Raw genomic sequence first — 20,280 nt, 5'->3', positions numbered from 1 at the left:
GAAACAAAAACGGATTTAATAGCGGCGATTTTAAATGATCTTACTTTTTGCATTATCGCAAAATACAGGCACAGATGAGAAAAAAGTAAGAACAATCTTGAAGGGGACACCCGGGTTTGAACCGGGGACCTCTCGATCTGCAGTCGAATGCTCTACCACTGAGCTACATCCCCGCATGACAATTACGCTCCTATACAAAAGAAAATACGCACCATTATTCCGCCTTTGAAACAAAAACGGATTTAATAGCGGCGATTTTAAATGATCCTACTTTTTGCATTATCGCAAAGTACAGGCACAGATAAGAAAAAAGTAAGAACAATCTTGAAGGGGACACCCGGGTTTGAACCGGGGACCTCTCGATCTGCAGTCGAATGCTCTACCACTGATCTACATCCCCGCATGACAATTACGCTCCTATACAAAACAAAATACGCACCATTATTCCGCCTTTGAAACAAAAACGGATTTCATAGCGGCGATTTTAAATGATCTTACTTTTTGCATTATCGCAAAGTACAGGCACAGATAAGAAAAAAGTAAGAACAATCTTGAAGGGGACACCCGGGTTTGAACCGGGGACCTCTCGATCTGCAGTCGACTGCTCTACCACTGAGCTACATCCCCGCATGACAATTACGCTCCTATACAAAAGAACATACGCACCATTATTCCGCCTTTGAAACAAAAACGGATTTAATAGCGGCGATTTTGAATGATCATACTTTTTGCATTATCGCAAAGTACAGGCACAGATAAGAAAAAAGTAAGAACAATCTTGAAGGGGACACCCGGGTTTGAACCGGGGACCTCTCGATCTGCAGTCGAATGCTCTACCACTGAGCTACATCCCCGCATGACAATTACGCTCCTATACAAAAGAACATACGCACCATTATTCCGCCTTTGAAACAAAAACGGATTTAATAGCGGCGATTTTGAATGATCATACTTTTTGCATTATCGCAAAGTACAGGCACAGATAAGAAAAAAGTAAGAACAATCTTGAAGGGGACACCCGGGTTTGTAACCGGGGACCTCTCGATCTGCAGTCGAATGCTCTACCACTGATCTACATCCCCGCATGACAATTACGCTCCTATACAAAAGAAAATACGCACCATTATTCCGCCTTTGAAACAAAAACGGATTTAATAGCGGCGATTTTAAATGATCTTACTTTTTGCATTATCGCAAAGTACAGGCACAGATAAGAAAAAAGTAAGAACAATCTTGAAGGTGACACCCGGGTTTGAACCGCGGACCTCTCTATCTGCCGTCGAATGCTCTACCACTGAGCTACATCCCCGCATGATAATTACGCTTCTATACAAAATAAAATACCCACCATTATTCCGCCTTTCAAACAAAAACGGATTTAACACCGGCGATTATAAATGATCTTACTTTTTGCATTATCGCAAAGTACAGGCACAGATGAGAAAAAAGTAAGAACAATCTTGAAGGGGACACCCGGGTTTGAACCGGGGACCTCTCGATCTGCAGTCGAATGCTCTACCACTGAGCTACATCCCCGCATGACAATTACGCTTCTATACAAACGAAAATACGCACCATTATTCCGCCTTTGAAACAAAAACGGATTTAATAGCGGCGATTTTAAATGATCTTACTTTTTGCATTATCGCACAGTACAGGCACAGATAAGAAACAAGTAAGAACAATCTTGAAGGGGACACCCGGGTTTGAACCGGGGACCTCTCGATCTGCAGTCGAATGCTCTACCACTGAGCTACATCCCCGCGTGACAATTACGCTCCTATACAAAAGAAAATACGCACCATTATTCCACCTTTGAAACAAAAACGGATTTAATAGCGGCGATTTTGAATGATCATACTTTTTGCATTATCGCAAAGTAAAGGCACAGATAAGAAAAAAGTAAGAACAATCTTGAAGGGGACACCCGGGTTTGAACCGGGGACCTCTCGATCTGCAGTCGAATGCTCTACCACTGAACTACATACCCGCATGACAATTACGCTTCTATACAAAAGAAAATACGCACCATTATTCCGCCTTTGAAACAAAAACGGATTTAATAGCGGCGATTTTAAATGATCTTACTTTTTGCATTATCGCAAAATACAGGCACAGATGAGAAAAAAGTAAGAACAATCTTGAAGGGGACACCCGTGTTTGAACCGGGGACCTCTCGATCTGCAGTCGAATGCTCTACCACTGAGCTACATCCCCGCATGACAATTACGCTCCTATACAAAAGAAAATACGCACCATTATTCCGCCTTTGAAACAAAAACGGATTTAATAGCGGCGATTTTAAATGATCTTACTTTTTGCATTATCGCAAAGTACAGGCACAGATAAGAAAAAAGTAAGAACAATCTTGAAGGGGACACCCGGGTTTGAACCGGGGACCTCTCGATCTGCAGTCGAATGCTCTACCACTGATCTTCATCCCCGCATGACAATTACGCTCCTATACAAAAGAAAATACGCACCATTATTCCGCCTTTGAAACAAAAACGGATTTAATAGCGGCGATTTTAAATGATCTTACTTTTTGCATTATCGCAAAGTACAGGCACAGATAAGAAAAAAGTAAGAACAATCTTGAAGGGGACACCCGGGTTTGAACAGCGGACCTCTCTATCTGCAGTCGAATGCTCTACCACTGAGCTACATCCCCGCATGACAATTACGCTTCTATACAAAAGAAAATACCCACCATTATTCCGCCTTTGAAACAAAAACGGATTTAATAGCGGCGATTTTAAATGATCTTATTTTTTGCATTATCGCAAAGTACAGGCACAGATAAGAAAAAAGTAAGAACAATCTTGAAGGGGACACCCGGGTTTGAACCGGGGACCTCTCGATCTGCAGTCGAATGCTCTACCACTGAGCTACATCCCCGCATGACAATTACGCTCCTATACAAAAGAACATACGCACCATTATTCCGCCTTTGAAACAAAAACGGATTTAATAGCGGCGATTTTGAATGATCATACTTTTTGCATTATCGCAAAGTACAGGCACAGATAAGAAAAAAGTAAGAACAATCTTGAAGGGGACACCCGGGTTTGAACAGCGGACCTCTCTATCTGCAGTCGAATGCTCTACCACTGAGCTACATCCCCGCATGACAATTACGCTCCTATACAAAAGAAAATACGCACCATTATTCCGCCTTTGAAACAAAAACGGATTTAATAGCGGCGATTTTAAATGATCTTACTTTTTGCATTATCGCAAAGTACAGGCACAGATAAGAAAAAAGTAAGAACAATCTTGAAGGGGACACCCGGGTTTGAACCGCGGACCTCTCTATCTGCAGTCGAATGCTCTACCACTGAGCTACATCCCCGCATGATAATTACGCTTCTATACAAAATAAAATACCCACCATTATTCCGCCTTTCAAACAAAAACGGATTTAACACCGGCGATTTTAAATGATCTTACTTTTTGCATTATCGCAAAGTACAGGCACAGATGAGAAAAAAGTAAGAACAATCTTGAAGGGGACACCCGGGTTTGAACCGGGGACCTCTCGATCTGCAGTCGAATGCTCTACCACTGAGCTACATCCCCGCATGACAATTACGCTTCTATACAAACGAAAATACGCACCATTATTCCGCCTTTGAAACAAAAACGGATTTAATAGCGGCGATTTTAAATGATCTTACTTTTTGCATTATCGCACAGTACAGGCACAGATAAGAAACAAGTAAGAACAATCTTGAAGGGGACACCCGGGTTTGAACCGGGGACCTCTCGATCTGCAGTCGAATGCTCTACCACTGAGCTACATCCCCGCATGACAATTACGCTCCTATACAAAAGAAAATACGCACCATTATTCCACCTTTGAAACAAAAACGGATTTAATAGCGGCGATTTTGAATGATCATACTTTTTGCATTATCGCAAAGTAAAGGCACAGATAAGAAAAAAGTAAGAACAATCTTGAAGGGGACACCCGGGTTTAAACCGGGGACCTCTCGATCTGCAGTCGAATGCTCTACCACTGAACTACATACCCGCATGACAATTACGCTTCTATACAAAAGAAAATACGCACCATTATTCCGCCTTTGAAACAAAAACGGATTTAATAGCGGCGATTTTAAATGATCTTACTTTTTGCATTATCGCAAAATACAGGCACAGATGAGAAAAAAGTAAGAACAATCTTGAAGGGGACACCCGTGTTTGAACCGGGGACCTCTCGATCTGCAGTCGAATGCTCTACCACTGAGCTACATCCCCGCATGACAATTACGCTCCTATACAAAAGAAAATACGCACCATTATTCCGCCTTTGAAACAAAAACGGATTTAATAGCGGCGATTTTAAATGATCTTACTTTTTGCATTATCGCAAAGTACAGGCACAGATAAGAAAAAAGTAAGAACAATCTTGAAGGGGACACCCGGGTTTGAACCGGGGACCTCTCGATCTGCAGTCGAATGCTCTACCACTGATCTTCATCCCCGCATGACAATTACGCTCCTATACAAAAGAAAATACGCACCATTATTCCGCCTTTGAAACAAAAACGGATTTAATAGCGGCGATTTTAAATGATCTTACTTTTTGCATTATCGCAAAGTACAGGCACAGATAAGAAAAAAGTAAGAACAATCTTGAAGGGGACACCCGGGTTTGAACAGCGGACCTCTCTATCTGCAGTCGAATGCTCTACCACTGAGCTACATCCCCGCATGACAATTACGCTTCTATACAAAAGAAAATACCCACCATTATTCCGCCTTTGAAACAAAAACGGATTTAATAGCGGCGATTTTAAATGATCCTACTTTTTGCATTATCGCAAAGTACAGGCACAGATAAGAAAAAAGTAAGAACAATCTTGAAGGGGACACCCGGGTTTGAACCGGGGACCTCTCGATCTGCAGTCGAATGCTCTACCACTGAGCTACATCCCCGCATGACAATTACGCTTCTATACAAAAGAAAATACGCACCATTATTCCGCCTTTGAAACAAAAACGGATTTAATAGCGGCGATTTTAAATGATCTTACTTTTTGCATTATCGCAAAGTACAGGCACAGATAAGAAAAAAGTAAGAACAATCTTGAAGGGGACACCCGGGTTTGAACCGGGGACCTCTCGATCTGCAGTCGAATGCTCTACCACTGAGCTACATCCCCGCATGACAATTACGCTTCTATACAAAAGAAAATACGCACCATTATTCCGCCTTTGAAACAAAAACGGATTAAATAGCGGCGATTTTAAATGATCTTATTGTTTGCATTATCGCAAAGTACAGGCACAGATGAGAAAAAAGTAAGAACAATCTTGAAGGGGACACCCGGGTTTGAACCGCGGACCTCTCGATCTGCAGTCGAATGCTCTACCACTGAGCTACATCCCCGCATGTTAATTACGCTTCTATACAAAAGAAAATACCCACCATTATTCCGCCTTTGAAACAAAAACGGATTTAATAGCGGCGATTTTAAATGATCTTATTTTAGCCATTATCGCAAAGTACAGGCACAGATAAGAAAAAAGTAAGAACAATCTTGAAGGGGACACCTGGGTTTGAACCGGGGACATCTCGATCTGCAGTCGAATGCTCTACCACTGAGCTACATCCACGCATGATAATTACGCTTCTATACAAAAGAAAATACCCACCATTATTCCGCCTTTGAAACAAAAACGGATTTAATAGCGGCGATTTTAAATGATCTTACTTTTTGCATTATCGCAAAGTACAGGCACAGATAAGAAAAAAGTAAGAACAATCTTGAAGGGGACACCCGGGTTTGAACCGGGGACCTCTCGATCTGCAGTCGAATGCTCTACCACTGAGCTACATCCCCGCATGACAATTACGCTCCTATACAAAAGAAAATACGCATCATTATTCCGCCTTTGAAACAAAAACGGATTTAATAGCGGCGATTTTAAATGATCCTACTTTTTGCATTTTCGCAAAGTACAGGCACAGATTAGAAAAAAGTAAGAACAATCTTGAAGGGGACACCCGGGTTTGAACCGGGGACCTCTCGATCTGAAGTCGAATGCTCTACCACTGAGCTACATCCCCGCATGACAATTACGCTCCTATACAAAAGAAAATACGCACCATTATTCCGCCTTTGAAACAAAAACGGATTTAATAGCGGCGATTTTAAATGATCTTACTTTTTGCATTATCGCACAGTACAGGCACAGATAAGAAAAAAGTAAGAACAATCCTGAAGGGGACACCCGGGTTCTAACCGGGGACCTCTCGATCTGCAGTCGAATGCTCTACCACTGAGCTACATCCCCGCATGACAATTACGCTCCTATACAAAAGAAAATACGCACCATTATTCCGCCTTTGAAACAAAAACGGATTTAATAGCGGCGATTTTAAATGATCTTACTTTTTGCATTATCGCAAAGTACAGGCACAGATAAGAAAAAAGTAAGAACAATCTTGAAGGGGACACCCGGGTTTGAACCGCGGACCTCTCTATTTGCAGTCGAATGCTCTACCACTGAGCTACATCCCCGCATGACAATTACGCTTCTATACAAAAGAAAATACGCACCATTATTCCGCCTTTGAAACAAAAACGGATTTAATAGCGGCGATTTTAAATGATCCTACTTTTTGCATTATCGCAAAGTACAGGCACAGATAAGAAAAAAGTAAGAACAATCTTGAAGGGGACACCCGGGTTTGAACCGGGGACCTCTCGATCTGCAGTCGAATGCTCTACCACTGAGCTACATCCCCGCATGACAATTACGCTCCTATACAAAAGAAAATACGCACCATTATTCCGCCTTTGAAACAAAAACGGATTTAATAGCGGCGATTTTAAATGATCTTACTTTTTGCATCATCGCAAAGTACAGGCACAGATAAGAAAAAAGTAAGAACAATCTTGAAGGGGACACCCGGGTTTGAACCGGGGACCTCTCGATCTGCAGTCGAATGCTCTACCACTGAGCTACATCCCCGCATGACAATTACGCTCCTATACAAAAGAAAATACGCACCATTATTCCGCCTTTGAAACAAAAACGGATTTAATAGCGGCGATTTTAAATGATCTTACTTTTTGCATCATCGCAAAGTACAGGCACAGATAAGAAACAAGTAAGAACAATCTTGAAGGGGACACCCGGGTTTGAACCGGGGACCTCTCGATCTGCAGTCGAATGCTCTACCACTGAGCTACATCCCCGCATGACAATTACGCTCCTATACAAAAGAAAATACGCACCATTATTCCACCTTTGAAACAAAAACGGATTAAATAGCGGCGATTTTAAATGATCTTACTTTTTTCATTATCGCAAAGTACAGGCACAGATAAGAAAAAAGTAAGAACAATCTTGAAGGGGACACCCGGGTTTGAACCGGGGACCTCTCGATCTGCAGTCGAATGCTCTACCACTGAGCTACATCCCCGCATGACAATTACGCTCCTATACAAAAGAAAATACGCACCATTATTCCGCCTTTGAAACAAAAACGGATTTAATAGCGGCGATTTTAAATGATCTTACTTTTTGCATTATCGCAAAGTACAGGCACAGATAAGAAAAAAGTAAGAACAATCTTGAAGGGGACACCCGGGTTTGAACCGGGGATCTCTCGATCTGCAGTCGAATGCTCTACCACTGAGCTACATCCCCGCATGACAATTATGCTCCTATACAAAAGAAAATACGCACCATTATTCCGCCTGTGAAACAAAAACGGATTTAATAGCGGCGATTTTAAATGATCTTACTTTTTGCATTATCGCAAAGTACAGGCACAGATAAGACAAAAGTAAGAACAATCTTGAAGGGGACACCCGTGTTTGAACCGGGGACTCCTCGATCTGCAGTCGAATGCTCTACCACTGAGCTACATCCCCGCATGACAATTACGCTCCTATACAAAAGAAAATACGCACCATTATTCCGCCTTTGAAACAAAAACGGATTTAATAGCGGCGATTTTAAATGATCTTACTTTTTGCATCATCGCAAAGTACAGGCACAGATAAGAAAAAAGTAAGAACAATCTTGAAGGGGACACCCGGGTTTGAACCGGGGACCTCTCGATCTGCAGTCGAATGCTCTACCACTGAGCTACATCCCCGCATGACAATTACGCTCCTATACAAAAGAAAATACGCACCATTATTCCGCCTTTGAAACAAAAACGGATTTAATAGCGGCGATTTTAAATGATCCTACTTTTTGCATTATCGCAAAGTACAGGCACAGATTAGAAAAAAGTAAGAACAATCTTGAAGGGGACACCCGGGTTTGAACCGGGGACCTCTCGATCTGAAGTCGAATGCTCTACCACTGAGCTACATCCCCGCATGACAATTACGCTCCTATACAAAAGAAAATACGCACCATTATTCCGCCTTTGAAACAAAAACGGATTTAATAGCGGCGATTTTAAATGATCTTACTTTTTGCATTATCGCAAAGTACAGGCACAGATAAGAAAAAAGTAAGAACAATCCTGAAGGGGACACCCGGGTTCTAACCGGGGACCTCTCGATCTGCAGTCGAATGCTCTACCACTGAGCTACATCCCCGCATGACAATTACGCTCCTATACAAAAGAAAATACGCACCATTATTCCGCCTTTGAAACAAAAACGGATTTAATAGCGGCGATTTTAAATGATCTTACTTTTTGCATTATCGCAAAGTACAGGCACAGATAAGAAAAAAGTAAGAACAATCTTGAAGGGGACACCCGGGTTTGAACCGCGGACCTCTCTATCTGCAGTCGAATGCTCTACCACTGAGCTACATCCCCGCATGACAATTACGCTTCTATACAAAAGAAAATACGCACCATTATTCCGCCTTTGAAACAAAAACGGATTTAATAGCGGCGATTTTAAATGATCTTACTTTTCGCATTATCGCAAAGTACAGGCACAGATAAGAAAAAAGTAAGAACAATCTTGAAGGGGACACCTGGGTTTGAACCGCGGACCTCTCTATCTGCAGTCGAATGCTCTACCACTGAGCTACATCCCCGCATGACAATTACGCTTCTATACAAAAGAAAATACGCACCATTATTCCGCCTTTGAAACAAAAACGGATTTAATAGCGGCGATTTTAAATGATCTTACTTTTTGCATTATCGCACAGTACAGGCACAGATAAGAAAAAAGTAAGAACAATCTTGAAGGGGACACCCGGGTTTGAACCGGGGACCTCTCGATCTGCAGTCGAATGCTCTACCACTGAGCTACATCCCCGCATGACAATTACACTTCTATACAACAGAAAATACGCACCATTATTCCACCTTTGAAACAAAAACGGATTTAATAGCGGCGATTTTAAATGATCTTACTTTTTGCATTATCGCAAAGTACAGGCACAGATAAGAAAAAAGTAAGAACAATCTTGAAGGGGACACCCGGGTTTGAACCGGGGACTCCTCGATCTGCAGTCGAATGCTCTACCACTGAGCTACATCCCCGCATGACAATTACGCTCCTATACAAAAGAAAATACGCACCATTATTCCGCCTTTGAAACAAAAACGGATTTAATAGCGGCGATTTTAAATGATCTTACTTTTTGCATCATCGCAAAGTACAGGCACAGATAAGAAAAAAGTAAGAACAATCTTGAAGGGGACACCCGGGTTTGAACCGGGGACCTCTCGATCTGCAGTCGAATGCTCTACCACTGAGCTACATCCCCGCATGACAATTACGCTCCTATACAAAAGAAAATACGCACCATTATTCCGCCTTTGAAACAAAAACGGATTTAATAGCAGCGATTTTAAATGATCCTACTTTTTGCATTATCGCAAAGTACAGGCACAGATTAGAAAAAAGTAAGAACAATCTTGAAGGGGACACCCGGGTTTGAACCGGGGACCTCTCGATCTTAAGTCGAATGCTCTACCACTGAGCTACATCCCCGCATGACAATTACGCTCCTATACAAAAGAAAATACGCACCATTAGTCCGCCTTTGAAACAAAAACGGATTTAATAGCGGCGATTTTAAATGATCTTACTTTTTGCATTATCGCAAAGTACAGGCACAGATAAGAAAAAAGTAAGAACAATCCTGAAGGGGACACCCGGGTTCTAACCGGGGACCTCTCGATCTGCAGTCGAATGCTCTACCACTGAGCTACATCCCCGCATGACAATTACGCTCCTATACAAAAGAAAATACGCACCATTATTCCGCCTTTGAAACAAAAACGGATTTAATAGCGGCGATTTTAAATGATCTTACTTTTTGCATTATCGCAAAGTACAGGCACAGATAAGAAAAAAGTAAGAACAATCTTGAAGGGGACACCCGGGTTTGAACCGCGGACCTCTCTATCTGCAGTCGAATGCTCTACCACTGAGCTACATCCCCGCATGACAATTACGCTTCTATACAAAAGAAAATACGCACCATTATTCCACCTTTGAAACAAAAACGGATTTAATAGCGGCGATTTTAAATGATCTTACTTTTTGCATTATCGCAAAGTACAGGCACAGATAAGAAAAAAGTAAGAACAATCTTGAAGGGGACACCCGCGTTTGAACCGGGGACCTCTCGATCTGCAGTCGAATGCTCTACCACTGAGCTACATCCCCGCATGACAATTACGCTCCTATACAAAAGAAAATACGCACCATTATTCCGCCTTTGAAACACAAACGGATTTTATAGCGGCGATTTTAAATGATCCTACTTTTTGCATTATCGCAAAGTACAGGCACAGATAAGAAAGAAGTAAGAACAATCTTGAAGGGGACACCCGGGTTTGAACCGGGGACCTCTCGATCTGCAGTCGAATGCTCTACCACTGAGCTACATCCCCGCATGACAATTACGCTCCTATACAAAAGAAAATACGCACCATTATTCCGCCTTTGAAACAAAAACGGATTTAATAGCGGCGATTTTAAATGATCTTACTTTTTTCATTATCGCAAAGTACAGGCACAGATAAGAAAAAAGTAAGAACAATCTTGAAGGGGACACCCGGGTTTGAACCGCGGACCTCTCTATCTGCAGTCGAATGCTCTACCACTGAGCTACATCCCCGCATGACAATTACGCTTCTATACAAAAGAAAATACGCACAATTATTCCGCCTTTGAAACAAAAACGGATTTAATAGCGGCGATTTTAAATGATCTTACTTTTTTCATTATCGCAAAGTACAGGCACAGATAAGAAAAAAGTAAGAACAATCTTGAAGGGGACACCCGGGTTTGAACCGCGGACCTCTCTATCTGCAGTCGAATGCTCTACCACTGAGCTACATCCCCGCAAGACAATTACGCTTCTATACAAAAGAAAATACGCACCATTATTCCGCCTTTGAAACAAAAACGGATTTAATAGCGGCGATTTTAAATGATCTTACTTTTTTCATTATCGCAAAGTACAGGCACAGATAAGAAAAAAGTAAGAACAATCTTGAAGGGGACACCCGGGTTTGAACCGCGGACCTCTCTATCTGCAGTCGAATGCTCTACCACTGAGCTACATCCCCGCATGACAATTACGCTTCTATACAAAAGAAAATACGCACAATTATTCCGCCTTTGAAACAAAAACGGATTTAATAGCGGCGATTTTAAATGATCTTACTTTTTTCATTATCGCAAAGTACAGGCACAGATAAGAAAAAAGTAAGAACAATCTTGAAGGGGACACCCGGGTTTGAACCGCGGACCTCTCTATCTGCAGTCGAATGCTCTACCACTGAGCTACATCCCCGCATGACAATTACGCTTCTATACAAAAGAAAATACGCACCATTATTCCGCCTTTGAAACAAAAACCGATTTAATAGCGGCGATTTTAAATGATCTTACTTTTTTCATTATCGCAAAGTACAGGCACAGATAAGAAAAAAGTAAGAACAATCTTGAAGGGGACACCCGGGTTTGAACCGCGGACCTCTCTATCTGCAGTCGAATGCTCTACCACTGAGCTACATCCCCGCATGACAATTACGCTTCTATACAAAAGAAAATACGCACAATTATTCCGCCTTTGAAACAAAAACGGATTTAATAGCGGCGATTTTAAATGATCTTACTTTTTTCATTATCGCAAAGTACAGGCACAGATAAGAAAAAAGTAAGAACAATCTTGAAGGGGACACCCGGGTTTGAACCGCGGACCTCTCTATCTGCAGTCGAATGCTCTACCACTGAGCTACATCCCCGCATGACAATTACGCTTCTATACAAAAGAAAATACGCACCATTATTCCGCCTTTGAAACAAAAACGGATTTAATAGCGGCGATTTTAAATGATCTTACTTTTTTCATTATCGCAAAGTACAGGCACAGATAAGAAAAAAGTAAGAACAATCTTGAAGGGGACACCCGGGTTTGAACCGCGGACCTCTCTATCTGCAGTCGAATGCTCTACCACTGAGCTACATCCCCGCATAACAATTACGCTTCTATACAAAAAAAATACGCACAATTATTCCGCCTTTGAAACAAAAACGGATTAAATAGCGGCGATTTTAAATGATCTTACTTTTTTCATTATCGCAAAGTACAGGCACAGATAAGAAAAAAGTAAGAACAATCTTGAAGGGGACACCCGGGTTTGAACCGCGGACCTCTCTATCTGCAGTCGAATGCTCTACCACTGAGCTACATCCCCGCATGACAATTACGCTTCTATACAAAAGAAAATACGCACCATTATTCCGCCTTTGAAACAAAAACGGATTTAATAGCGGCGATTTTAAATGATCTTACTTTTTCCATTATCGCAAAGTACAGGCACAGATTAGAAAAAAGTAAGAACAATCTTGAAGGGAACACCCGGGTTTGAACCGGGGACCTCTCTATCTGCAGTCGAATGCTCTACCACTGAGCTACATCCCCGCATGACAATTACGCTTCTATACAAAAGAAAATACGCACCATTATTCCGCCTTTGAAACAAAAACGGATTTAATAGCGGCGATTTTAAATGATCTTACTTTTTGCATTATCGCAAAGTACAGGCACAGATAAGAAAAAAAGTAAGAACAATCTTGAAGGGGACACCCGGGTTTGAACCGGGGACCTCTCGATCTGCAGTCGAATGCTCTACCACTGAGCTACATCCCCGCATGACAATAACGCTCCTATACAAAAGAAAATACGCACAATTATTCCGCCTTTGAAACAAAAACGGATTTAATAGCGGCGATTTTAAATGATCTTACTTTTTGCATTATCGCAAAGTACAGGCACAGATAAGAAAAAAGTAAGAACAATCTTGAAGGGGACACCCGGGTTTGAACCGCGGACCTCTCTATCTGCAGTCGAATGCTCTACCACTGAGCTACATCCCCGCATGACAATTACGCTTCTATCCAAAAGAACATACGCACCATTATTCCGCCTTTGAAACAAAAACGGATTTAATAGCGGCGATTTTAAATGATCTTACTTTTTGCATTATCGCAAAGTACAGGCACAGATGAGAAAAAAGTAAGAACAATCTTGAAGGGGACACCCGGGTTTGAACAACGGACCTCTCTATCTGCAGTCGAATGCTCTACCACTGAGCTACATCCCCGCATGACAATTACGCTCCTATACAAAAGAAAATACGCACCATTATTCCGCCTTTGAAACAAAAACGGATTTAATAGCGCCGATTTTAAATGATCTTACTTTTTGCATTATCGCAAAGTACAGGCACAGATAAGAAAAAAGTAAGAACAATCTTGAAGGGGACACCCGGGTTTGAACCGCGGACCTCTCTATCTGCAGTCGAATGCTCTACCACTGAGCTACATCCCCGCATGACAATTACGCTTCTATACAAAAGAAAATACGCACCATTATTCCGCCTTTGAAACAAAAACGGATTTAATAGCGGCGATTTTAAATGATCTTATTTTTTGCATTATCGCAAAGTACAGGCACAGATAAGAAAAAAGTAAGAACAATCTTGAAGGGGACACCCGGGTTTGAACCGGGGACCTCTCGATCTGCAGTCGAATGGTCTACCACTGAGCTACATCCCCGCATGACAATTACGCTCCTATACAAAAGAAAATACGCACCATTATTCCGCCTTTGAAACAAAAACGGATTTAATAGCGGCGATTTTAAATGATCCTACTTTTTGCATTATCGCAAAGTACAGGCACAGATAAGAAAAAAGTAAGAACAATCTTGAAGGGGACACCCGGGTTTGAACCGGCGGCCTCTCGATCTGCAGTCGAATGCTCTACCACTGAGCTACATCCCCGCATGACAATCACGCTTCTATACAAAAGAAAATACGCACCATTATTGCGCCTTTGAAACAAAAACGGATTTAATAGCGGCGATTGTAAATGATCTTACTTTTTGCATTATCGCAAAGTACAGGCACAGATAAGAAAAAAGTAAGAACAATCTTGAAGGGGACACCCGGGTTTGAACCGGGGACCTCTCGATCTGCAGTCGAATGCTCTACCACTGAGCTACATCCCCGCATGACAATTACGCTCCTATACAAAAGAAAATACGCACCATTATTCCGCCTTTGAAACAAAAACGGATTTAATAGCGGCGATTTTAAATGATCTTACTTTTTGCATTATCGCAAAGTACAGGCACAGATAAGAAAAAAGTAAGAACAATCTTGAAGGGGACACCCGGGTTTGAACCGGGGACCTCTCGACCGGCAGTCGAATGCTCTACCACTGAGCTACATCCCCGCATGACAATTACGCTCCTATACAAAAGAAAATACGCACCATTATTCCGCCTTTGAAACAAAAACGGATTTAATAGCGGCGATTTTAAATGATCCTACTTTTTGCATTATCGCAAAGTACAGGCACAGATAAGAAAAAAGTAAGAACAATCTGAAGGGGACACCCGGGTTTGAACCGGGGACCTCTCGATCTGCAGTCGAATGCTCTACCACTGAGCTACATCCCACATGACAATTACGCTCCTATACAAAAGAAAATACGCACCATTATTCCGCCTTTGAAACAAAAACGGATTTAATAGCGGCGATTTTAAATGATCTTACTTTTTGCATTATCGCAAACTACACGCACAGATAAGAAAAAAGTAAGAACAATCTTGAAGGGGACTCCCGGGTTTGAACCGCGGACCTCTCTATCTGCAGTCGAATGCTCTACCACTGAGCTACATCCCCGCATGACAATTACGCTTCTATACAAAAGAAAATACGCACCATTATTCCGCCTTTAGAACAAAAACGGATTTAATAGCGGCGATTTTAAATGATCTTATTGTTTGCATTATCGCAAAGTACAGGCACAGATAAGAAAAAAGTAAGAACAATCTTGAAGGGGACACCCGGGTTTGAACCGGGGACCTCTCGATCTGCAGTCGAATGCTCTACCACTGAGCTACATCTCCGCACGATAATTACTCTCCTATACAAAAGAAAATACGCACCATTATTCCGCCTTTGAAACAAAAACGGATTTAATAGCGGCGATTTTAAATGATCCTACTTTTTGCATTATCGCAAAGTACAGGCACAGATAAGAAAAAAGTAAGAACAATCTTGAAGGGGAGACCCGGGTTTGAACCGGGGACCTCTCGATCTGCAGTCGAATGCTCTACCACTGAGCTACATCCCCGCATGACAATTACGCTCCTATACACAAGAAAATACGCATCATTATTCCGCCTTTGAAACAAAAACGGATTTAATAGCGGCGATTTTAAATGATCTTACTTTTTCCATTACCGCAAAGTACAGGCACAGATTAGAAAAAAGTAAGAACAATCTTGAAGGGGACACCAGGATTTGAACCGGGGACCTCTCGATCTGCAGTCGAATGCTCTACCACTGAGCTACATAGCCGCATGACAATTACGCTCCTATACAAAAGAAAATACGCACCATTATTCCGCCTTTGAAACAAAAACGGATTTAATAGCGGCGATTTTAAATGATCCTACTTTTTGCATGATCGCAAAGTACAGGCACAGATTAGAAAAAAATAAGGACAATCTTAAAGGGGACACCCGGGTTTGAACCGGGGACCTCTCGATCTGCAGTCGAATGCTCTACCACTGAGCTACATCCCCGCATGACAATTACGCTCCTATACAAAAGAAATTACGCACCATTATTCCGCCTTTGAAACAAAAACGGATTTAATAGCGGCGATTTTAAATAATCCTACTTTTTGCATTATCGCAAAGTACAGGCACAGATTAGAAATAAATAAGGACAATCTTGAAGGGGACACCCGGGTTTGAACCGGGGACCTCTCGATCTGCAGTCGAATGCTCTACCACTTAGCTACATCCCCGCATGACAATTACGCTTCTATACAAAAGAAAATACGCACCATTATTCCGCCTTTGAAACAAAAACGGATTTAATAGCGGCGATTTTAAATGATCTTACTTTTTTCATTATCGCAAAGTACAGGCACAGATAAGAAAAAAGTAAGAAAAATCTTGAAGGGGACACCCGGGTTTGAACCGGGGACCTCTCGATCTGCAGTCGAATGCTCTACCACTGAGCTACATCCCCGCATGACAATTACGCTCCTATACAAAACAAAATACGCACCATTATTCCGCCTTTGAAACAAAAACGGATTTAATAGCGGCGATTTTAAATGATCCTACTTTTTGCATTATCGCAAAGTACAGGCACAGATAAGAAAAAAGTGAGAACAATCTTGAAGGGGACACCCGGTTTTGAACCGGGGACCTCTCGATCTGCAGTCGAATGCTCTACCACTGAGCTACATCCCCGCATGACAATTACGCTCCTATACAAAAGAAAATACGCACCATTATTCCGCCTTTGAATCAAAAACGGATTTAATAGCGGCGATTTTAAATGATCCAACTTTTTGCATTATCGCAAAGTACAGGCACAGATAAGAAAAAAGTAAGAACAATCTTGAAGGGGACACCCGGGTTTGAACCGGGGACCTCTCGATCTGCAGTCGAATGCTCTACCACTGAGCTACATCCCCGCATGACAATTACGCTTCTATACAAAAGAAAATACGCACCATTATTCCGCCTTTGAAACAAAAACGGATTTAATAGCGGCGATTTTAAATGATCTTACTTTTTGCATTATCGCAAAGTACAGGCACAGATAAGAAAGAAGTAAGAACAATCTTGAAGGGGACACCAGGGTTTGAACCGGGGACCTCTCGATCTGCAGTCGAATGCTCTACCACTGAGCTACATCCCCGCATGACAATTACGCTCCTATACAAAAGAAAATACGCACCATTATTCCGCCTTTGAAACAAAAACGGATTTAATAGCGGCGATTTTAAATGATCTTACTTTTTGCATTATCGCAAAGTACAGGCACAGATAAGAAAAAAGTAAGAACAATCTTGAAGGGGACACCCGGGTTTGAACCGCGGACCTCTCTACCTGCAGTCGAATGCTCTACCACTGAGCTACATCCCCGCATGACAATTACGCTTCTATACAAAAGAAAATACGCACCATTATTCCGCCTTTGAAACAAAAACGGATTTAATAGCGGCGATTTTAAATGATCTTATTGTTTGCATTATCGCAAAGTACAGGCACAGATAAGAAAAAAGTAAGAACAATCTTGAAGGGGACACCCGGGTTTGAACCGGGGACCTCTCGATCTGCAGTCGAATGCTCTACCACTGAGCTACATCCCCGCATGACAATTACTCTCCTATACAAAAGAAAATACGCACCATTATTCCGCCTTTGAAACAAAAACGGATTTAATACCGGCGATTTTAAATGATCTTACTTTTTGCATTATCGCAAAGTACAGGCACAGATAAGAAAAAAGTAAGAACAATCTTGAAGGGGACACCCGGGTTTGAACCGGGGACCTCTCGATCTGCAGTCGAATGCTCTACCACTGAGCTACATCCCCGCATGACAATTACGCTTCTATACAAAAGAAAATACGCACCATTATTCCGCCTTTGAAACAAAAACGGATTTAATAGCGGCGATTTAAATTGATCTGATTTTTTGCATTACCGCAAAGTACAGGCACAGATTAGAAAAAAGTAAGAACAATCTTGAAGGGGACACCTGGGTTTGAACCGGGGACCTCTCGATCTGCAGTCGAATGCTCTACCACTGAGCTACATCCCCGCATGACAATTACGCTTCTATACAAAAGAAAATACGCACCATTATTCCGCCTTTGAAACAAAAACGGATTTAATAGCGGCGATTTTAAATGATCTTACTTTTTGCATTACCGCAAAGTACAGGCACAGATTAGAAAAAAGTAAGAACAATCTTGAAGGGGACACCCGGGTTTTAACCGGGGACCTCTCGATCTGCAGTCGAATGCTCTACCACTGAGCTACATCCCCGCATGACAATTACGCTCCTATACAAAAGAAAATACGCACCATTATTCCGCCTTTGAAACAAAAACGGATTTAATAGCGGCGATTTTAAATGATCCAACTTTTTGCATTATCGCAAAGTACAGGCACAGATAAGAAAAAAGTAAGAACAATCTTGAAGGGGACACCCGGGTTTGAACCGGGGACCTCTCGATCTGCAGTCGAATGCTCTACCACTGAGCTACATCCCCCGCATGACAATTACGCTTCTATACAAAAGAAAATACGCACCATTATTCCGCCTTTGAAACAAAAACGGATTTAATAGCGGCGATTTTAAATGATCTTCTTGTTTGCATAATCGCAAAGTACAGGCACAGATAAGAAAAAAGTAAGAACAATCTTGAAGGGGACACCCGGGTTTGAACCGGGGACCTCTCGATCTGCAGTCGAATGCTCTACCACTGAGCTACATCCCCGCATGATAATTACTCTCCTATACAAAAGAAAATACGCATCATTATTCCGCCTTTGAAACAAAAACGGATTTAATAGCGGCGATTTTAAATGATCTTACTTTTTGCATTATCGCAAAGTACAGGCACAGATAAGAAAAAAGTAAGAACAATCTTGAAGGGGACACCCGGGTTTGAACCGGGGACCTCTCGATCTGCAGTCGAATGCTCTACCACTGAGCTACATCCCCGCATGACAATTACGCTTCTATACAAAAGAAAATACGCACCATTATTCCGCCTTTGAAACAAAAACGGATTTAATAGCGGCGATTTTAAATGATCTGATTTTTTGCATTACCGCAAAGTACAGGCACAGATTAGAAAAAAGTAAGAACAATCTTGAAGGGGACACCCGGGTTTGAACCGGGGACCTCTCGATCTGCAGTCGAATGCTCTACCACTGAGCTACATCCCCGCATGACAATTACGCTTCTATACAAAAGAAAATACGCACCATTATTCCGCCTTTGAAACAAAAACGGATTTAATAGCGGCGATTTTAAATGATCTTACTTTTTGCATTACCGCAAAGTACAGGCACAGATTAGAAAAAAGTAAGAACAATCTTGAAGGGGACACCCGGGTTTTAACCGGGGACCTCTCGATCTGCAGTCGAATGCTCTACCACTGAGCTACATCCCCGCATGACAATTACGCTCCTATACAAAAGAAAATACGCACCATTATTCCGCCTTTGAAACAAAAACGGATTTAATAGCGGCGATTTTAAATGATCCAACTTTTTGCATTATCGCAAAGTACAGGCACAGATAAGAAAAAAGTAAGAACAATCTTGAAGGGGACACCCGGGTTTGAACCGGGGACCTCTCGATCTGCAGTCGAATGCTCTACCACTGAGCTACATCCCCCGCATGACAATTACGCTTCTATACAAAAGAAAATACGCACCATTATTCCGCCTTTGAAACAAAAACGGATTTAATAGCGGCGATTTTAAATGATCTTCTTGTTTGCATAATCGCAAAGTACAGGCACAGATAAGAAAAAAGTAAGAACAATCTTGAAGGGGACACCCGGGTTTGAACCGGGGACCTCTCGATCTGCAGTCGAATGCTCTACCACTGAGCTACATCCCCGCATGATAATTACTCTCCTATACAAAAGAAAATACGCATCATTATTCCGCCTTTGAAACAAAAACGGATTTAATAGCGGCGATTTTAAATGATCTTACTTTTTGCATTATCGCAAAGTACAGGCACAGATAAGAAAAAAGTAAGAACAATCTTGAAGGGGACACCCGGGTTTGAACCGGGGACCTCTCGATCTGCAGTCGAATGCTCTACCACTGAGCTACATCCCCGCATGACAATTACGCTTCTATACAAAAGAAAATACGCACCATTATTCCGCCTTTGAAACAAAAACGGATTTAATAGCGGCGATTTTAAATGATCTGATTTTTTGCATTACCGCAAAGTACAGGCACAGAT

At 41.9% G+C, this 20,280-nt stretch overlaps 78 non-coding genes across 78 annotated transcripts; all 78 read right to left on the bottom strand.

The window, feature by feature from the left end:
• Window positions 1-101: 101 nt before the first annotated feature.
• Window positions 102-173, bottom strand: Trnac-gca (transfer RNA cysteine (anticodon GCA)). Its single transcript has one exon. It is a non-coding gene; the product is annotated as a tRNA-Cys (tRNA).
• A 155-nt stretch (window positions 174-328) lies between these two features.
• Window positions 329-400, bottom strand: Trnac-gca (transfer RNA cysteine (anticodon GCA)). Its single transcript has one exon. It is a non-coding gene; the product is annotated as a tRNA-Cys (tRNA).
• Window positions 401-555: 155 nt separating this feature from the next.
• On the bottom strand, window positions 556-627 carry Trnac-gca (transfer RNA cysteine (anticodon GCA)). Its single transcript has one exon. It is a non-coding gene; the product is annotated as a tRNA-Cys (tRNA).
• Window positions 628-782: 155 nt separating this feature from the next.
• Window positions 783-854, bottom strand: Trnac-gca (transfer RNA cysteine (anticodon GCA)). Its single transcript has one exon. It is a non-coding gene; the product is annotated as a tRNA-Cys (tRNA).
• Window positions 855-1,009: 155 nt separating this feature from the next.
• Trnac-gca (transfer RNA cysteine (anticodon GCA)) lies at window positions 1,010-1,082 on the bottom strand. The gene has a single exon. It is a non-coding gene; the product is annotated as a tRNA-Cys (tRNA).
• A 382-nt stretch (window positions 1,083-1,464) lies between these two features.
• Window positions 1,465-1,536, bottom strand: Trnac-gca (transfer RNA cysteine (anticodon GCA)). Its single transcript has one exon. It is a non-coding gene; the product is annotated as a tRNA-Cys (tRNA).
• Window positions 1,537-1,691: 155 nt separating this feature from the next.
• Trnac-gca (transfer RNA cysteine (anticodon GCA)) lies at window positions 1,692-1,763 on the bottom strand. The gene has a single exon. It is a non-coding gene; the product is annotated as a tRNA-Cys (tRNA).
• Window positions 1,764-1,918: 155 nt separating this feature from the next.
• Trnac-gca (transfer RNA cysteine (anticodon GCA)) lies at window positions 1,919-1,990 on the bottom strand. The gene has a single exon. It is a non-coding gene; the product is annotated as a tRNA-Cys (tRNA).
• Window positions 1,991-2,145: 155 nt separating this feature from the next.
• Window positions 2,146-2,217, bottom strand: Trnac-gca (transfer RNA cysteine (anticodon GCA)). Its single transcript has one exon. It is a non-coding gene; the product is annotated as a tRNA-Cys (tRNA).
• Window positions 2,218-2,372: 155 nt separating this feature from the next.
• On the bottom strand, window positions 2,373-2,444 carry Trnac-gca (transfer RNA cysteine (anticodon GCA)). The gene has a single exon. It is a non-coding gene; the product is annotated as a tRNA-Cys (tRNA).
• A 382-nt stretch (window positions 2,445-2,826) lies between these two features.
• On the bottom strand, window positions 2,827-2,898 carry Trnac-gca (transfer RNA cysteine (anticodon GCA)). The gene has a single exon. It is a non-coding gene; the product is annotated as a tRNA-Cys (tRNA).
• A 382-nt stretch (window positions 2,899-3,280) lies between these two features.
• On the bottom strand, window positions 3,281-3,352 carry Trnac-gca (transfer RNA cysteine (anticodon GCA)). The gene has a single exon. It is a non-coding gene; the product is annotated as a tRNA-Cys (tRNA).
• Window positions 3,353-3,507: 155 nt separating this feature from the next.
• Window positions 3,508-3,579, bottom strand: Trnac-gca (transfer RNA cysteine (anticodon GCA)). The gene has a single exon. It is a non-coding gene; the product is annotated as a tRNA-Cys (tRNA).
• A 155-nt stretch (window positions 3,580-3,734) lies between these two features.
• Window positions 3,735-3,806, bottom strand: Trnac-gca (transfer RNA cysteine (anticodon GCA)). The gene has a single exon. It is a non-coding gene; the product is annotated as a tRNA-Cys (tRNA).
• Window positions 3,807-3,961: 155 nt separating this feature from the next.
• Trnac-gca (transfer RNA cysteine (anticodon GCA)) lies at window positions 3,962-4,033 on the bottom strand. Its single transcript has one exon. It is a non-coding gene; the product is annotated as a tRNA-Cys (tRNA).
• A 155-nt stretch (window positions 4,034-4,188) lies between these two features.
• Window positions 4,189-4,260, bottom strand: Trnac-gca (transfer RNA cysteine (anticodon GCA)). The gene has a single exon. It is a non-coding gene; the product is annotated as a tRNA-Cys (tRNA).
• Window positions 4,261-4,415: 155 nt separating this feature from the next.
• On the bottom strand, window positions 4,416-4,487 carry Trnac-gca (transfer RNA cysteine (anticodon GCA)). The gene has a single exon. It is a non-coding gene; the product is annotated as a tRNA-Cys (tRNA).
• A 382-nt stretch (window positions 4,488-4,869) lies between these two features.
• Window positions 4,870-4,941, bottom strand: Trnac-gca (transfer RNA cysteine (anticodon GCA)). The gene has a single exon. It is a non-coding gene; the product is annotated as a tRNA-Cys (tRNA).
• Window positions 4,942-5,096: 155 nt separating this feature from the next.
• Window positions 5,097-5,168, bottom strand: Trnac-gca (transfer RNA cysteine (anticodon GCA)). Its single transcript has one exon. It is a non-coding gene; the product is annotated as a tRNA-Cys (tRNA).
• A 155-nt stretch (window positions 5,169-5,323) lies between these two features.
• On the bottom strand, window positions 5,324-5,395 carry Trnac-gca (transfer RNA cysteine (anticodon GCA)). The gene has a single exon. It is a non-coding gene; the product is annotated as a tRNA-Cys (tRNA).
• Window positions 5,396-5,550: 155 nt separating this feature from the next.
• On the bottom strand, window positions 5,551-5,622 carry Trnac-gca (transfer RNA cysteine (anticodon GCA)). Its single transcript has one exon. It is a non-coding gene; the product is annotated as a tRNA-Cys (tRNA).
• Window positions 5,623-5,777: 155 nt separating this feature from the next.
• On the bottom strand, window positions 5,778-5,849 carry Trnac-gca (transfer RNA cysteine (anticodon GCA)). Its single transcript has one exon. It is a non-coding gene; the product is annotated as a tRNA-Cys (tRNA).
• Window positions 5,850-6,231: 382 nt separating this feature from the next.
• On the bottom strand, window positions 6,232-6,303 carry Trnac-gca (transfer RNA cysteine (anticodon GCA)). The gene has a single exon. It is a non-coding gene; the product is annotated as a tRNA-Cys (tRNA).
• Window positions 6,304-6,458: 155 nt separating this feature from the next.
• On the bottom strand, window positions 6,459-6,530 carry Trnac-gca (transfer RNA cysteine (anticodon GCA)). The gene has a single exon. It is a non-coding gene; the product is annotated as a tRNA-Cys (tRNA).
• Window positions 6,531-6,685: 155 nt separating this feature from the next.
• Window positions 6,686-6,757, bottom strand: Trnac-gca (transfer RNA cysteine (anticodon GCA)). The gene has a single exon. It is a non-coding gene; the product is annotated as a tRNA-Cys (tRNA).
• A 155-nt stretch (window positions 6,758-6,912) lies between these two features.
• Window positions 6,913-6,984, bottom strand: Trnac-gca (transfer RNA cysteine (anticodon GCA)). The gene has a single exon. It is a non-coding gene; the product is annotated as a tRNA-Cys (tRNA).
• Window positions 6,985-7,139: 155 nt separating this feature from the next.
• Window positions 7,140-7,211, bottom strand: Trnac-gca (transfer RNA cysteine (anticodon GCA)). The gene has a single exon. It is a non-coding gene; the product is annotated as a tRNA-Cys (tRNA).
• Window positions 7,212-7,366: 155 nt separating this feature from the next.
• Window positions 7,367-7,438, bottom strand: Trnac-gca (transfer RNA cysteine (anticodon GCA)). Its single transcript has one exon. It is a non-coding gene; the product is annotated as a tRNA-Cys (tRNA).
• A 155-nt stretch (window positions 7,439-7,593) lies between these two features.
• On the bottom strand, window positions 7,594-7,665 carry Trnac-gca (transfer RNA cysteine (anticodon GCA)). The gene has a single exon. It is a non-coding gene; the product is annotated as a tRNA-Cys (tRNA).
• A 155-nt stretch (window positions 7,666-7,820) lies between these two features.
• Trnac-gca (transfer RNA cysteine (anticodon GCA)) lies at window positions 7,821-7,892 on the bottom strand. Its single transcript has one exon. It is a non-coding gene; the product is annotated as a tRNA-Cys (tRNA).
• Window positions 7,893-8,047: 155 nt separating this feature from the next.
• Trnac-gca (transfer RNA cysteine (anticodon GCA)) lies at window positions 8,048-8,119 on the bottom strand. Its single transcript has one exon. It is a non-coding gene; the product is annotated as a tRNA-Cys (tRNA).
• Window positions 8,120-8,501: 382 nt separating this feature from the next.
• On the bottom strand, window positions 8,502-8,573 carry Trnac-gca (transfer RNA cysteine (anticodon GCA)). Its single transcript has one exon. It is a non-coding gene; the product is annotated as a tRNA-Cys (tRNA).
• A 155-nt stretch (window positions 8,574-8,728) lies between these two features.
• Trnac-gca (transfer RNA cysteine (anticodon GCA)) lies at window positions 8,729-8,800 on the bottom strand. Its single transcript has one exon. It is a non-coding gene; the product is annotated as a tRNA-Cys (tRNA).
• A 382-nt stretch (window positions 8,801-9,182) lies between these two features.
• On the bottom strand, window positions 9,183-9,254 carry Trnac-gca (transfer RNA cysteine (anticodon GCA)). The gene has a single exon. It is a non-coding gene; the product is annotated as a tRNA-Cys (tRNA).
• A 155-nt stretch (window positions 9,255-9,409) lies between these two features.
• Window positions 9,410-9,481, bottom strand: Trnac-gca (transfer RNA cysteine (anticodon GCA)). Its single transcript has one exon. It is a non-coding gene; the product is annotated as a tRNA-Cys (tRNA).
• A 155-nt stretch (window positions 9,482-9,636) lies between these two features.
• On the bottom strand, window positions 9,637-9,708 carry Trnac-gca (transfer RNA cysteine (anticodon GCA)). Its single transcript has one exon. It is a non-coding gene; the product is annotated as a tRNA-Cys (tRNA).
• Window positions 9,709-9,863: 155 nt separating this feature from the next.
• On the bottom strand, window positions 9,864-9,935 carry Trnal-uaa (transfer RNA leucine (anticodon UAA)). The gene has a single exon. It is a non-coding gene; the product is annotated as a tRNA-Leu (tRNA).
• A 155-nt stretch (window positions 9,936-10,090) lies between these two features.
• On the bottom strand, window positions 10,091-10,162 carry Trnac-gca (transfer RNA cysteine (anticodon GCA)). Its single transcript has one exon. It is a non-coding gene; the product is annotated as a tRNA-Cys (tRNA).
• A 155-nt stretch (window positions 10,163-10,317) lies between these two features.
• Window positions 10,318-10,389, bottom strand: Trnac-gca (transfer RNA cysteine (anticodon GCA)). Its single transcript has one exon. It is a non-coding gene; the product is annotated as a tRNA-Cys (tRNA).
• Window positions 10,390-10,544: 155 nt separating this feature from the next.
• Trnac-gca (transfer RNA cysteine (anticodon GCA)) lies at window positions 10,545-10,616 on the bottom strand. Its single transcript has one exon. It is a non-coding gene; the product is annotated as a tRNA-Cys (tRNA).
• A 155-nt stretch (window positions 10,617-10,771) lies between these two features.
• On the bottom strand, window positions 10,772-10,843 carry Trnac-gca (transfer RNA cysteine (anticodon GCA)). Its single transcript has one exon. It is a non-coding gene; the product is annotated as a tRNA-Cys (tRNA).
• A 155-nt stretch (window positions 10,844-10,998) lies between these two features.
• Window positions 10,999-11,070, bottom strand: Trnac-gca (transfer RNA cysteine (anticodon GCA)). Its single transcript has one exon. It is a non-coding gene; the product is annotated as a tRNA-Cys (tRNA).
• Window positions 11,071-11,225: 155 nt separating this feature from the next.
• Window positions 11,226-11,297, bottom strand: Trnac-gca (transfer RNA cysteine (anticodon GCA)). Its single transcript has one exon. It is a non-coding gene; the product is annotated as a tRNA-Cys (tRNA).
• Window positions 11,298-11,452: 155 nt separating this feature from the next.
• Trnac-gca (transfer RNA cysteine (anticodon GCA)) lies at window positions 11,453-11,524 on the bottom strand. The gene has a single exon. It is a non-coding gene; the product is annotated as a tRNA-Cys (tRNA).
• A 155-nt stretch (window positions 11,525-11,679) lies between these two features.
• Window positions 11,680-11,751, bottom strand: Trnac-gca (transfer RNA cysteine (anticodon GCA)). The gene has a single exon. It is a non-coding gene; the product is annotated as a tRNA-Cys (tRNA).
• Window positions 11,752-11,906: 155 nt separating this feature from the next.
• On the bottom strand, window positions 11,907-11,978 carry Trnac-gca (transfer RNA cysteine (anticodon GCA)). The gene has a single exon. It is a non-coding gene; the product is annotated as a tRNA-Cys (tRNA).
• Window positions 11,979-12,133: 155 nt separating this feature from the next.
• Window positions 12,134-12,205, bottom strand: Trnac-gca (transfer RNA cysteine (anticodon GCA)). The gene has a single exon. It is a non-coding gene; the product is annotated as a tRNA-Cys (tRNA).
• A 155-nt stretch (window positions 12,206-12,360) lies between these two features.
• Window positions 12,361-12,432, bottom strand: Trnac-gca (transfer RNA cysteine (anticodon GCA)). The gene has a single exon. It is a non-coding gene; the product is annotated as a tRNA-Cys (tRNA).
• A 154-nt stretch (window positions 12,433-12,586) lies between these two features.
• Window positions 12,587-12,658, bottom strand: Trnac-gca (transfer RNA cysteine (anticodon GCA)). Its single transcript has one exon. It is a non-coding gene; the product is annotated as a tRNA-Cys (tRNA).
• Window positions 12,659-12,813: 155 nt separating this feature from the next.
• On the bottom strand, window positions 12,814-12,885 carry Trnac-gca (transfer RNA cysteine (anticodon GCA)). The gene has a single exon. It is a non-coding gene; the product is annotated as a tRNA-Cys (tRNA).
• A 156-nt stretch (window positions 12,886-13,041) lies between these two features.
• Window positions 13,042-13,113, bottom strand: Trnac-gca (transfer RNA cysteine (anticodon GCA)). The gene has a single exon. It is a non-coding gene; the product is annotated as a tRNA-Cys (tRNA).
• A 155-nt stretch (window positions 13,114-13,268) lies between these two features.
• Trnac-gca (transfer RNA cysteine (anticodon GCA)) lies at window positions 13,269-13,340 on the bottom strand. The gene has a single exon. It is a non-coding gene; the product is annotated as a tRNA-Cys (tRNA).
• Window positions 13,341-13,722: 382 nt separating this feature from the next.
• Window positions 13,723-13,794, bottom strand: Trnac-gca (transfer RNA cysteine (anticodon GCA)). The gene has a single exon. It is a non-coding gene; the product is annotated as a tRNA-Cys (tRNA).
• Window positions 13,795-13,949: 155 nt separating this feature from the next.
• Window positions 13,950-14,021, bottom strand: Trnac-gca (transfer RNA cysteine (anticodon GCA)). The gene has a single exon. It is a non-coding gene; the product is annotated as a tRNA-Cys (tRNA).
• Window positions 14,022-14,176: 155 nt separating this feature from the next.
• Trnac-gca (transfer RNA cysteine (anticodon GCA)) lies at window positions 14,177-14,248 on the bottom strand. The gene has a single exon. It is a non-coding gene; the product is annotated as a tRNA-Cys (tRNA).
• A 155-nt stretch (window positions 14,249-14,403) lies between these two features.
• Trnac-gca (transfer RNA cysteine (anticodon GCA)) lies at window positions 14,404-14,475 on the bottom strand. The gene has a single exon. It is a non-coding gene; the product is annotated as a tRNA-Cys (tRNA).
• A 155-nt stretch (window positions 14,476-14,630) lies between these two features.
• Window positions 14,631-14,702, bottom strand: Trnag-gcc (transfer RNA glycine (anticodon GCC)). The gene has a single exon. It is a non-coding gene; the product is annotated as a tRNA-Gly (tRNA).
• A 154-nt stretch (window positions 14,703-14,856) lies between these two features.
• On the bottom strand, window positions 14,857-14,928 carry Trnac-gca (transfer RNA cysteine (anticodon GCA)). Its single transcript has one exon. It is a non-coding gene; the product is annotated as a tRNA-Cys (tRNA).
• Window positions 14,929-15,309: 381 nt separating this feature from the next.
• Trnac-gca (transfer RNA cysteine (anticodon GCA)) lies at window positions 15,310-15,381 on the bottom strand. The gene has a single exon. It is a non-coding gene; the product is annotated as a tRNA-Cys (tRNA).
• Window positions 15,382-15,536: 155 nt separating this feature from the next.
• Window positions 15,537-15,608, bottom strand: Trnac-gca (transfer RNA cysteine (anticodon GCA)). The gene has a single exon. It is a non-coding gene; the product is annotated as a tRNA-Cys (tRNA).
• Window positions 15,609-15,990: 382 nt separating this feature from the next.
• Trnac-gca (transfer RNA cysteine (anticodon GCA)) lies at window positions 15,991-16,062 on the bottom strand. Its single transcript has one exon. It is a non-coding gene; the product is annotated as a tRNA-Cys (tRNA).
• Window positions 16,063-16,217: 155 nt separating this feature from the next.
• Trnac-gca (transfer RNA cysteine (anticodon GCA)) lies at window positions 16,218-16,289 on the bottom strand. Its single transcript has one exon. It is a non-coding gene; the product is annotated as a tRNA-Cys (tRNA).
• Window positions 16,290-16,444: 155 nt separating this feature from the next.
• Window positions 16,445-16,516, bottom strand: Trnac-gca (transfer RNA cysteine (anticodon GCA)). The gene has a single exon. It is a non-coding gene; the product is annotated as a tRNA-Cys (tRNA).
• Window positions 16,517-16,671: 155 nt separating this feature from the next.
• Window positions 16,672-16,743, bottom strand: Trnac-gca (transfer RNA cysteine (anticodon GCA)). The gene has a single exon. It is a non-coding gene; the product is annotated as a tRNA-Cys (tRNA).
• A 155-nt stretch (window positions 16,744-16,898) lies between these two features.
• On the bottom strand, window positions 16,899-16,970 carry Trnac-gca (transfer RNA cysteine (anticodon GCA)). The gene has a single exon. It is a non-coding gene; the product is annotated as a tRNA-Cys (tRNA).
• Window positions 16,971-17,125: 155 nt separating this feature from the next.
• Trnac-gca (transfer RNA cysteine (anticodon GCA)) lies at window positions 17,126-17,197 on the bottom strand. Its single transcript has one exon. It is a non-coding gene; the product is annotated as a tRNA-Cys (tRNA).
• A 382-nt stretch (window positions 17,198-17,579) lies between these two features.
• Trnac-gca (transfer RNA cysteine (anticodon GCA)) lies at window positions 17,580-17,651 on the bottom strand. Its single transcript has one exon. It is a non-coding gene; the product is annotated as a tRNA-Cys (tRNA).
• Window positions 17,652-17,806: 155 nt separating this feature from the next.
• On the bottom strand, window positions 17,807-17,878 carry Trnac-gca (transfer RNA cysteine (anticodon GCA)). The gene has a single exon. It is a non-coding gene; the product is annotated as a tRNA-Cys (tRNA).
• Window positions 17,879-18,033: 155 nt separating this feature from the next.
• On the bottom strand, window positions 18,034-18,105 carry Trnac-gca (transfer RNA cysteine (anticodon GCA)). Its single transcript has one exon. It is a non-coding gene; the product is annotated as a tRNA-Cys (tRNA).
• A 155-nt stretch (window positions 18,106-18,260) lies between these two features.
• Trnac-gca (transfer RNA cysteine (anticodon GCA)) lies at window positions 18,261-18,332 on the bottom strand. The gene has a single exon. It is a non-coding gene; the product is annotated as a tRNA-Cys (tRNA).
• A 155-nt stretch (window positions 18,333-18,487) lies between these two features.
• Trnac-gca (transfer RNA cysteine (anticodon GCA)) lies at window positions 18,488-18,559 on the bottom strand. Its single transcript has one exon. It is a non-coding gene; the product is annotated as a tRNA-Cys (tRNA).
• Window positions 18,560-18,715: 156 nt separating this feature from the next.
• Window positions 18,716-18,787, bottom strand: Trnac-gca (transfer RNA cysteine (anticodon GCA)). The gene has a single exon. It is a non-coding gene; the product is annotated as a tRNA-Cys (tRNA).
• A 155-nt stretch (window positions 18,788-18,942) lies between these two features.
• Window positions 18,943-19,014, bottom strand: Trnac-gca (transfer RNA cysteine (anticodon GCA)). Its single transcript has one exon. It is a non-coding gene; the product is annotated as a tRNA-Cys (tRNA).
• A 155-nt stretch (window positions 19,015-19,169) lies between these two features.
• Trnac-gca (transfer RNA cysteine (anticodon GCA)) lies at window positions 19,170-19,241 on the bottom strand. Its single transcript has one exon. It is a non-coding gene; the product is annotated as a tRNA-Cys (tRNA).
• Window positions 19,242-19,396: 155 nt separating this feature from the next.
• On the bottom strand, window positions 19,397-19,468 carry Trnac-gca (transfer RNA cysteine (anticodon GCA)). Its single transcript has one exon. It is a non-coding gene; the product is annotated as a tRNA-Cys (tRNA).
• A 155-nt stretch (window positions 19,469-19,623) lies between these two features.
• Window positions 19,624-19,695, bottom strand: Trnac-gca (transfer RNA cysteine (anticodon GCA)). The gene has a single exon. It is a non-coding gene; the product is annotated as a tRNA-Cys (tRNA).
• A 156-nt stretch (window positions 19,696-19,851) lies between these two features.
• Trnac-gca (transfer RNA cysteine (anticodon GCA)) lies at window positions 19,852-19,923 on the bottom strand. Its single transcript has one exon. It is a non-coding gene; the product is annotated as a tRNA-Cys (tRNA).
• Window positions 19,924-20,078: 155 nt separating this feature from the next.
• Window positions 20,079-20,150, bottom strand: Trnac-gca (transfer RNA cysteine (anticodon GCA)). Its single transcript has one exon. It is a non-coding gene; the product is annotated as a tRNA-Cys (tRNA).
• Window positions 20,151-20,280: the final 130 nt, after the last annotated feature.

This window comes from Euprymna scolopes, chromosome 18 (genome assembly GCF_053919585.1).
Source record: "Euprymna scolopes isolate OS-2025 chromosome 18, ASM5391958v1, whole genome shotgun sequence".
In the NCBI taxonomy this organism is placed as follows: Eukaryota; Metazoa; Mollusca; class Cephalopoda; order Sepiida; family Sepiolidae; genus Euprymna; species Euprymna scolopes.
This window is presented reverse-complemented; position numbering and strand designations above follow the sequence as displayed.